At 48.1% G+C, this 10,017-nt stretch overlaps 1 long non-coding RNA gene across 2 annotated transcripts; it reads right to left on the bottom strand.

The window, feature by feature from the left end:
• Window positions 1-1,604: 1,604 nt before the first annotated feature.
• LOC118172367 lies at window positions 1,605-7,874 on the bottom strand. Of its 2 annotated transcripts, XR_004753666.1 has the most exons (3): window positions 7,714-7,874; window positions 5,207-5,321; window positions 1,605-3,892 (listed from the first exon to the last, which is right to left on the bottom strand). It is a non-coding gene; the product is annotated as an uncharacterized LOC118172367 (long non-coding RNA). The 2 variants fall into 2 exon arrangements; XR_004753667.1 differs by lacking the exon at window positions 5,207-5,321.
• Window positions 7,875-10,017: the final 2,143 nt, after the last annotated feature.

The following is a 10,017-nucleotide window of genomic DNA, read 5'->3' as shown; positions in this document are numbered from 1 at the left end:
ATGCTATTTCTGCCTCCTCACGGCTTGTTGCAACAAGGGCTCCCCCACTACCTTTCCCAGAGGGCAGAAGAGTTGCCTTCAATTCTAAATTTAGCTTTAATGAGCGCAAAATGAATGAGGTAGCAGGGGAACTTAATCTGGTTAACAGAGCAGCAGCAGAAAGAGCAAGATGTTTGCATGCGGTGATGGATCCTGATTTCCCATGCTAAATCCACAGGAGCATCAAAAAGAACTCAAGTCTACTGAATCTTGAATGGTTTTGTGGATACGTGGTTGGGTATGAAGCAGGCAGGTAGTCCTCACTGCCAGCGATGACAGCAGAGCTCTATTTGGCCTTGGGCAAACACACATGCCTGCTGACTGCTGCTTGGATGTTGTTTGTGAAGGTAGAAACAGCACAGGCTGGAATACACAGAGATCTGCATAAAATCATCTGCTTGCACGGCTTGCAGGTACACCTCACTCCTAACACGTACCCCGTGGCTGTTCCTGCTATCATCCAGGCTCTAGGTCTGACAGCACCCCATCTCCTTTCTCCTCCAGCCCTGGAGCACCGCAGAGCTCTGCGCATTCATCTATTTGAGGAAAAATGATGTATTGCATTTAGTCAAATCCAGGATCCCCAGAACAACAGCACCAACACACCTTGGCCTTGGTCCAGACCTGATTCTCTGACCCTGCGGAGCTGACCTGCACAATCCTTCCTGCCCTTCACAGCCCAAAGGGCCCTGCTGAGCTCTACCAAAGCACAGCTCTGCAAACTATCTCAACGAATAGTATGCCCTATCTGACTTTTGCAGCTAGGGTTTTAGCTTCACATAAGATATCCAAGGATATATTCAATAAACCTTACAAACCCCAGTTCCTTGGTTCATTGCTGTGAAGTAGTTCCATGGGCAAAAGAAAAAAATAAAAATGAATGAACACCACTGTAACCAAAGCAGCATAATACTGCCCAAAACCACAAAGAAGAGCATGTGCAGAGAGAGAAATTATTCAGACACTACTGCAGGGCTTTTAAAGCCAGGACTCCAGAATTAACACCTTGCTCATGTCAAAAATGGCAGAGGATTGCTCGTGACTGAAAATGATCAAGGCCTTTCCTTAGTTTCACATTTCATAGGAGACCAATTTCCAGAAACAACAAATTCCCCTCATTTTGAGCCAACACCAGCACTTTCTGAGGGGTCCTGGGGCCTCCTTGGAGGTCTCTGGACCAGCCACAAAAAAGATGCAGGGACTGAATTTTGGAAGGGGCCGCACACCCGCAGCTTCCACCAAAGCCATCCAAGGAGGCTGCAATGCTCTGAATCCTTTCCTAATTAGATCAGCGGTCTTGTCACCTCCTGGGATGGCTTGGTATATCCTCTGGCTTTTAAAGGATTTTGTATTAAAAACAGATCTCTGATAAACCAGAGCCTCCCTGCATACAGAAAGGAAAGGGCGATAAACTACTTTATTTTCTTCGCAGTTTTGAGCGATGATAGCTAGAGAAATAACACTTGCTTGTAAATAACCCATGACCCTTTTCATCCAAGGGGATCTTCCTAGCAAATTAATCCATTTTTTAAGACATGAAGGGCATTAAAAACACGCTCAGCCAGTTTTCTCATTTGGATTTCCAACTTTTTCAATTCTGTGACTGCTCATTCACCGAAGAAGAAATAAATAAAATTCTTCCTAATTTCTCCTAAGTTTCTATGAGCTTATTTTTAGGGAATGAGGCAGAAATATATATTTTTTTTTAAACAGACATTTATATTTCAGGGGATGAATGAAAGCAGTAAGCACCATCAGCTTTTAGTGGCAACAACAGGGGAGCAAATCAGCCGTGTGTGAGCAAATTGCTCGTATGAGCACCAGGGCAACTCTTCCCCCTAGACACCGTATTTCAGCAGTTTGTACATTCTTACAAAAGGCTGGATTTGTGTTTTAATGTGGCACACACCTATGCACGTAGCCAGTAAGCTGGTAGGACAAGTAAATGGTAGCTGGGAAAGTAAACATCATTATTCCCGTTTGACAAATGCAAATGGAAGTCTGTAAAGGACTGGGAAGTGAATCCTGTTTCTTCAACACATGGTGCTCGAGTCACAATGCTTACATCTCCTCAGCAATCTCTAAACCTCAGAAATTCACCTGGAAAACCGACTTTGCCCTCACCAGCTCCAGCAAAATGAAAGGGATGCGGAGATGCTCAGAGAAAAGAGCCAGCCCCGCACATGCCCAGACCCTCCTGGTGAAGCCCGTGCAAGACAAAGTGAGCAAACAACAGTGAAGTGTCTGCAAAGATTTATGTGAATGATGCTTGAATGTTTTCCTCGGTGATACTTCTGACTTCTGCCACGAGTGTTCACATGAATGATATTTTTGATAGTAAAAGCAATTGTACAAAGGGAAATTCTCAGAAATATGCATTTGAATGAAGTTTCACCACAAAAAGGACACGCAGCCGTGCGGAGATCTCCCTGCTGTGTACAAGAGTTTCGGTCCCCCAGGAAGGGAGCAGAAGTAATACGATCTAGGTAACACATTTTGCAAAACAGAAAACAGCCACGAAAGGATGGCACCCAGCCAGGCGCAATCGAAATGAACTCAAGGACTGAGACGCATCATGGGCTGTGTTTGATTAAGGAACATTGTCATAAAAAACAAGCCTGTTCATTCATGAATAATACAGGACCAAGAGACAGGTCTGGATTTGTCATTTAAATTATTTATCGTAACTACGAAACGGCCACCTGTCCAGGCTTGTGGCGGTGTTTGAACCTCGGCCATTTACATCAAAAAGCAAAAGATAATGCTGCTTACACTAAACTTTTCTTTGTTCCTCTTTTAAATTGTGACCATCCTCCTCAAGGTGTGCTTTTTGCCCTGTTCCATTGCTGAAGAGAAATGGGTGATGATTATGATTCCTTCCACAGGCCAAAGGGACCCCAGGGTATCCCAGACACTCGAGGCTATGGGCAGGACCAAACCACCGCGATGCAGCAGCACGGTGCACATCAGAGCAGGACTACCTGCTCCAGAGGTGGGTTTTAGGATTCCCGAGGTTGTAGCTCTCAGTACAGGGAAATGATGAGCTCAGGGCAGGGATGTCTCACTTTGCAAAGGCCTTTCCTACACGGTGTAGGCAGAAGATCTACAGGGCCAGCCTGACAAAGCTGCTTCAACCTCATGCCAAGGAAACATCTAGAAGCACACCACCTCTGTGCCCAGCCAATTAGTTAGAGATGGAATAAAACCAGTGCTGGAGGAGACCTAACAGGTATTTGAGAGCCTTCTGGATAGGCCCTTACGTGCCTCCTCCAGGCTGTTCCCAGCACCTGACCTCAAACAGCTCCTCCAGGGCAAGCTGCATCTCTGCTCAACCCGAGCTGCAAGTGAGCCAAGCTGCTTGGGATTTCAGCGTGGCTTTAAAAGCTGATGCTCTTTCCAAAATATCTCAGCAGATCTATAATAAACAATAGCTACTTTTGAAAGCCACTCAGCATTCTTGTTCAAATAGCCCCTCTTCCTCTCAAAGCGTCTTGTTTCCCTTGGGGTTGTCATAGAGAGGAAGATATTGATGAGCTAGCCATGTGTCAGGGAGCAGAGACAAGAAAGAGGTATTGAAGTGAAGCCGTTTACTCTCTTCTTGAAAGCTTGCAGTTTTGACCTGTTTCTCCAGTGTGTAGCTACAGCATCTCTGTCCCTTCATGTCAATTTGGAGACTGGGAAGAGCGCCCTGCAGCAGAGGCGGTGCACACACGGTTAATGCCGCGATGCCTCGGACCAGAGAAGCATCCATCATGTTCAATGCAGCCTGTGAAAGCAGACACCTCGTAGCAGGGGAGTCAATAGGTTGTTTGGTTATACTGAGCTTCTAGAAGGCAAAGCCTCGCTTTCACCTCTAAAGAAGAGGAAGGTCTTGGATAACAGTGCATTAGATCTTAAGAATGTCCCATCAAAACACGGACTGCTATAAAGGTTGTTACCTTGTAAGAGAAACGTCTTACTGAAATCAGCAAGGTCTCTGCTCTCTCCCTTAGAGGAGAAAAGTAAAGAATGAAAGCAGCCAGTAGGTTCTGAGGCTGTTTTCACCAGAAATAACCTAAAGCTTTTTTTTTTTTTCTCCTTCCTCTCTCTCTCTCTTCCTGGTGCATTCCAGCTTTGCTTGCACTTAACTAGAAAACTGAAAAAGAAGAGATAAAAAGTGAATGATGCCAGGCCAGGCCATCAATGAGTTTTAACCATCAAAAGCTTCTTCAGCAGCAGCAGCAGCCCAAGTCAGCATCTATCATGCAGGTCAAGAGCTGCCTACAAGCTCCAGTCCTCCTGGCACAAACATTTTTGGAGACTTTCCTCTGGACTTCTTCCTGCCCTTGCTGGAACACGCGGCTGTGTTCTCGACCCACACCCCACCTTTATCCTGTTTAGGCACCTCTAGGAGTAACCCCATTCATGTTGAAATGGTTTTCAGTGTAGCAATACATTAACTAAGCATATTAATTAAGTGATGTGCCCTTTTATCTTCTCAAGTTTCCACCACCATATGGTCTGCTGTACACTCATCATACTTGAAATTTCTAACTGTTTTTGCCTTCCCTAGCTACCAAACGTTATCGCGTGCCCATTTGCAGCTTTGTATAAGGATGCATATGCAAAAACAACTAAGCACTCATTTTGCAGGCATCTCCACCTTTTTCTGAATGCAACCATCAAAAGGCTGGCTTATTTCTAAAGCCTCACCCAAGCGATGACAACATTTAAATACAGCTATGGCAACGCATGGCCAGGTAGCTAATTCTGGTGATGACAACCACGGAGCAGGGAAAGGAGGGAGGAAAATAAAGAGCCAGCTCAAATAACATTTGCTGAAAAGACAAACCTAAATGTTGTTAACCTGATTCTTCTCAGCCATCACATTTCTGGTTCAATGAGATTCAGACTCTGCAAGGTAACAACAAATCCTTTCTGCTAACAAGCCCGTAAACTAATGACACTCGGAAAATACTTGGCACTCCAGGCTTCGTGGTCTGCAGTGAAAATAGATCAGATGTGATGCTCTGAAAGCTTCAAAAGAATTCCCCTCGAGCCTCACTCAGCTACAAAGTGCCTTGGTGTGATGATCAGGCTTTGGTTTGCAGCCCAGCACCCTGCTCTGCACCACCATGTGCGTTTGTGGATTCAACGGCACGTGCACAAAGTCAGAGAGATCAGAGACCTTTCTGTTCACATGTCACTTCCACAAAGGCGGGGCTGTGTTCTGACTTGTGGCTTCATCAAGAAATCGAGGTGTCTTTCAAGCTGCTCTGCTCCTTTCCAGAGGCGTTCAGAAGCTGTGTGGGTGTTAGTACTGGATGAGCATCGATTTCAGTGGGGAATTAGTACATGCTCAGAATGGAGAAAATACGCTGTATGGACCCAAAGCTTGCAGGAAAAGGTACCCAGGATTTCATGGAAATGCATTTCTCCTATTTAATCGGAGTGGAAGGATGCAGGAGAGAGAATTTCAATCCCAGAGGCCACCCCTATGAGTGAAAGGCAGGGTGAGGCTCCACTCCACTTCTCTGTTCCGTCAGTGGACGAATTTCCCCAATTTCTGCACCGCAGTCATTTGCTGGATGGAGGCAGCCCCAGACCTCCTGCTCATTGTACATGGGCCATCCTGCAGCCTTGAGGGACACCCTCACGCCTCGCTGCCACCTTGAGTCCATTTGAGATGGAGATAATAAATCTGCACCCCCCTCTCCTCTCCCACCTCTCAGTAGAAGTTTCCCTAAGGTGCTGGATAATGAGCCCATTTTCATTCTTTCTGGCCATCTCCTAAAGGTGAAAATGGGACCTCTGCTGAGCACTGTCACCAAAGGCCCAAGGCTTTTAATAAAAAGCCTGAAATTCCTTCTCTTTAAGGCCAGAAGGTGACTAATGGGCTACACAGCCTGTGAGGCAGAGGAGTGGCTCTGCTGAAGAGCCCAGTGGCAGGCAGCGAGCCCTGCAGACCTCAGGCAGGAACACATCCCCTGATTAGCGCTTGGTCCTCTGCAAGCTTTTTGTCACCTTTTCCCTGTCTGCAAGGCTGGTAGAAATGCCAGATTTCTCTGGCTGTCCTTTTCCTCCATGGATTTGCACCCTTAAAATAAAAATCCTCCTACTGGGGCCTCTGCCCCCTGCAGAGCAGGCTGGAGCAATGCAGCCAGTGCTGCGTTCCTGCCACCCATGCAGCACAGCAACAGGACACAAGCAAGCTCTGCCTCAAGCCCAGAGCTGTGAGCCTGGCTTGAGCATCATGTTGGTAGCTCCTTTCCAGCCCCTGCCCGGAGCACGAAGCAAATTTGCAAAAAGAGCAAACCCAAAGCCAATTTCAGATGAACGCTGGCCTCAGACTGACTGCAAAATGCACCCTTTGCTTTGATTTTTCCATACATTAGTTCTTCTCTCAAAGCCCGGATCGATAGAGAGGGAAAACCAAGCAATGGGTAACCCGTTACTTGTTTAGGAAGGGGATTTATCCTCGCGCTGCCTGGCAAGGACTGCGGGGTGGCTGCGTGCTCCTGCACTTCCCCCGCAGCAGCCGCGGCTGCTCTCCTTTCCCAGCTAAGCACCAGGCTCACAATGCTCTGGAAAGAGGCACCAGCAGGGTCTGGAGAGGCAAGAAGCTGCCTGTGGAAAGCTCCAGGACGTCTGCAAGCATGGGTATTTTGATACAGAACAAAATATTGAATTTTGAGACTTCCACAGAAGCATGATCTTACGCAGAAGAGGTGGCTGGGAGGCCATGACAACATTTCATTTCGCTAAGAGCCCAAACACTTTATTATACATGCTGAGAGCATTCAAGCTGCCGCCTCCCAAAGAAAACTTGACATGATCCAATTCCAACAAGACACTTTGAGCTCATCAAAAGAGCTCTGAAATGAAACACCACCGAAATGGGGATCCTCCCATCGTATCCCCCAGCAAGGCACGGCTGCAACATGGCTCACAGGTAGCAGCATCGCTCGGGAGCGTGCCAAGCCCTCCTCCCACACGCTGTGCGCCCACGTCACCCAGCTCAACGTGCGTGGCTCTCCGCGAGACAGGCAGCTCCAAGCCTTGCAAGGACAAGGTCGTGCTCCTGCCTGGCCAGTGTCTGTCACAGGAGGGAGGGGAAGACAGAGACAAGGGGCAAACGCCTAACTTAGCACTGCCACAAACAACGTGGGATGTGTCGGTCTTCCGTGGCTGAGCAGGACTCCACAAGCAAAGTTGCTGGTACAGAGGCTCACCGTTCAAACTGTATGGGGATTTTTCCTTCCAAAGGTTTCCACTCCTGACCTCCTGATTGCTCTTTTTGTGATCCCTACTCCAATGAGCACATACCCCAGGGCATGCTCTGGCAGCAAGCACAGGAACACCAGAATCCCAAACCAAACCCGGTTCCTTTAAGCCCCCACTGACCATTTCTAACAACCCATTTCTAACAGTTCCTAAATGTTGTTAGAACATTTCTAACAGCATTCAGCCAGCTCAGAGCTCACCTGAGGGCCGGGCAGCTGAGCAGATGCAGTGCAGAGCTAAGGCTTTCTGCTAGGCAAGCTCCTGGACACACAGCCACCTTCTCAGCTTGGAGATCTCCTGACTCCACCACTGCTTTTGACCAAGCACAGGCTCAGAAACCCAAGGCAGGCTGGTGCTGGGCTGCCGGGATCACACCCTCCCCAGGGCCGGCACCACATCCCTGAGACTTACCCAAGGTCCACGGACAGCACAGAGGAGAAGCAGCAGAGAGGGCTGAAGAGGGTGGAGAAACCTCCTCATGCTGTCGATGTGACCCGTCTGCGAGTCCTTTCTAATTAGGATGGGGCTCGCAGCACAGCCGCACATGGCTCTGCTGCTAATTAGGGAGGGCTGAGCACCGACACATTAACCTCCCGGTCTCGAAACATTAACTTTACCAGGTGTAATATCTTCTAGGTGACATAAAGGTTAATAATCTGCATCCAAAACAGAACCCAGCTCAGTAAATACCCAATTAACCGGGTTCTGGCAGAGGTGGCAGCAAAATGCAATGCTGTGGGGACAGCCAGAGCGTGCAGCAGTGATGCCTTCGGAGGGGGTCTGTGTAGGCCCCACCGCCAGCAGTAGCAAGGGAAAGCAACAAAATAAGATATATATATATATATACACATGTATTTGCTGTGGGTGTTTAACAAAACATATTTCCTTCTTCCCTCGCCGCCCCCCTCCCTTCAGAAACTGCTCCCCAGAGCTTCTGCCGTACAAAGGGGAACTCCAAGTGGCTGCACTCAGGTTGTGTGCAGTAAAACAGCAGGTCTGACGAAGTTTTAATCATTTTGTACTCAGCCTTCCAGAAGAGGGATTGGGAACAGGGAAGGATAAAGAAGGAAACAAACATGCCACGAGTGGATATTCATCTCAGTAGGCACGCAGATGCCTCATTTGGGATCATTTTGTAGAATCTAAGGAGAAAATAATTTCCTTTTCTTACAAGAGCTGAAACATTTAAAAACAACGGGTGAAATAAACGCTTGGTTTTATCCTGACCACAGCAGCAGACAAACCAAGTAGAAACGATACCTGCACATTCTCACTGCGCTGCCACGACCCCGGGGCCCTGAGGCTGATGGAGATGAAGGCAGAAAACCTCTCCAGCTCTCCGAGCAAAACCAGATGCAGGCTCTCAGGGTACTTCACAGGGCTCAGCCACTTCACTGAGCTCTCGTTATTTTAACTAAAAGCACCTTTCCCCCGCCCTCCCCCCCCACACAGCTGAACTGACACAGAGTGTCAGACAACTAGAAGACATCCAGCATTCTTCCAAACTGCTCAACTCACGTTCCCTCTGAGCTCCTCCTCATCTTACAACCTTCCAGGGGTTCAAGTTCCCCCATTCTGCAACCACTTAGGATGCCCTGCTTCTCCCTCTCCTTTTCTACAGCCACTAATCAAACTCCAGCTGAGAACCCACCTTGCCAAGGATCTGCCTTGTGCTGTCACAACCAAGCATTTCTTCCCCAGGAGCTCTCCTCTGCAGGCACTGTGCATGCACAGGAAAATGTCCAGCCCCACCAATATTCCTAACAAACTGCACCTCGACATCAAACCTCCAACCCAAACTCTTGCTCTGCTTTTACTGAAACAAACCCTTCTGGGAGAGACAGAGCAGCAGCCCGGCCAGCCGAGCAGTAAAGAAAGGGAGTACCAAAGAGATCATCCAGTGAGACAGGCGAAGAATGAAAATAGTGTTTTTAATATCATTTACAGCAAACTTACAGTATGTTATTTCACATCACATATTTCTAAACTGCTCATCTGGAAAATATAAGCTGCAAAAATACAGAATGCAGTACTCAAAATATATCGAGCATGTGGTTTCTCTCTCTCTCTTTTTTTTTTAATCAATTGCACAGCGAAATATTTCCTTTTCCAAACCAAGTTTCGGTTTATTTTGGAAGTGCTGCTAAGCATCTGCAAAATGACCAGCAGTAAAACCAGCACGCTTCAAAGACGGTCCCTTGGGCACCATAGGAAGGGGCTGACCCGTAGCCTGAAGCAGGGGCAGATCCCGTGCTGCAGACCTCGATGGAGCTGCCCCACGCAGCAGGGACCTCTTTGCTGTACAGCCTCCCACAAATGCTGCTGTGCCCAGGTGGTGGAAGAACAGCAATGATATGTGGGTCCAACACCACGGACTGGCCTGGCACAGAGGCAGGAAGGTGCTCAGCCGATATCATGGGCCCTGGGGGGGAGTTTCAAGCCCCAGGTGTGACAAGTGGTGAGTGATGGTCTTACCCTTCAACAAGATGACCAACGTGGAAGCATCCTCCATGTGCTGATGGTGGATTGCTTCTGCATCAGCCACAAACACTTGCCAGAAAAGGCCTCAGCTTCTGGAGGAAATGCTCACCAACAGCCCAGCAATGAGGCATCAGGACTTGACGGCAGATCTGCCTCACTGAAACACGTCGGTGTGTTGTTCTCCGTTACTGCACCATGGAGAAACGTGAGGATGGAGAAGGGAGTGGGTTAAAG

This window comes from Oxyura jamaicensis, chromosome 10, assembly GCF_011077185.1.
Source record: "Oxyura jamaicensis isolate SHBP4307 breed ruddy duck chromosome 10, BPBGC_Ojam_1.0, whole genome shotgun sequence".
NCBI classification, from domain to species: domain Eukaryota; kingdom Metazoa; phylum Chordata; class Aves; order Anseriformes; family Anatidae; genus Oxyura; species Oxyura jamaicensis.
The sequence above is the reverse complement of the archived record's forward strand: the minus strand, read 5'-3'. Positions and strand labels throughout refer to the sequence as shown.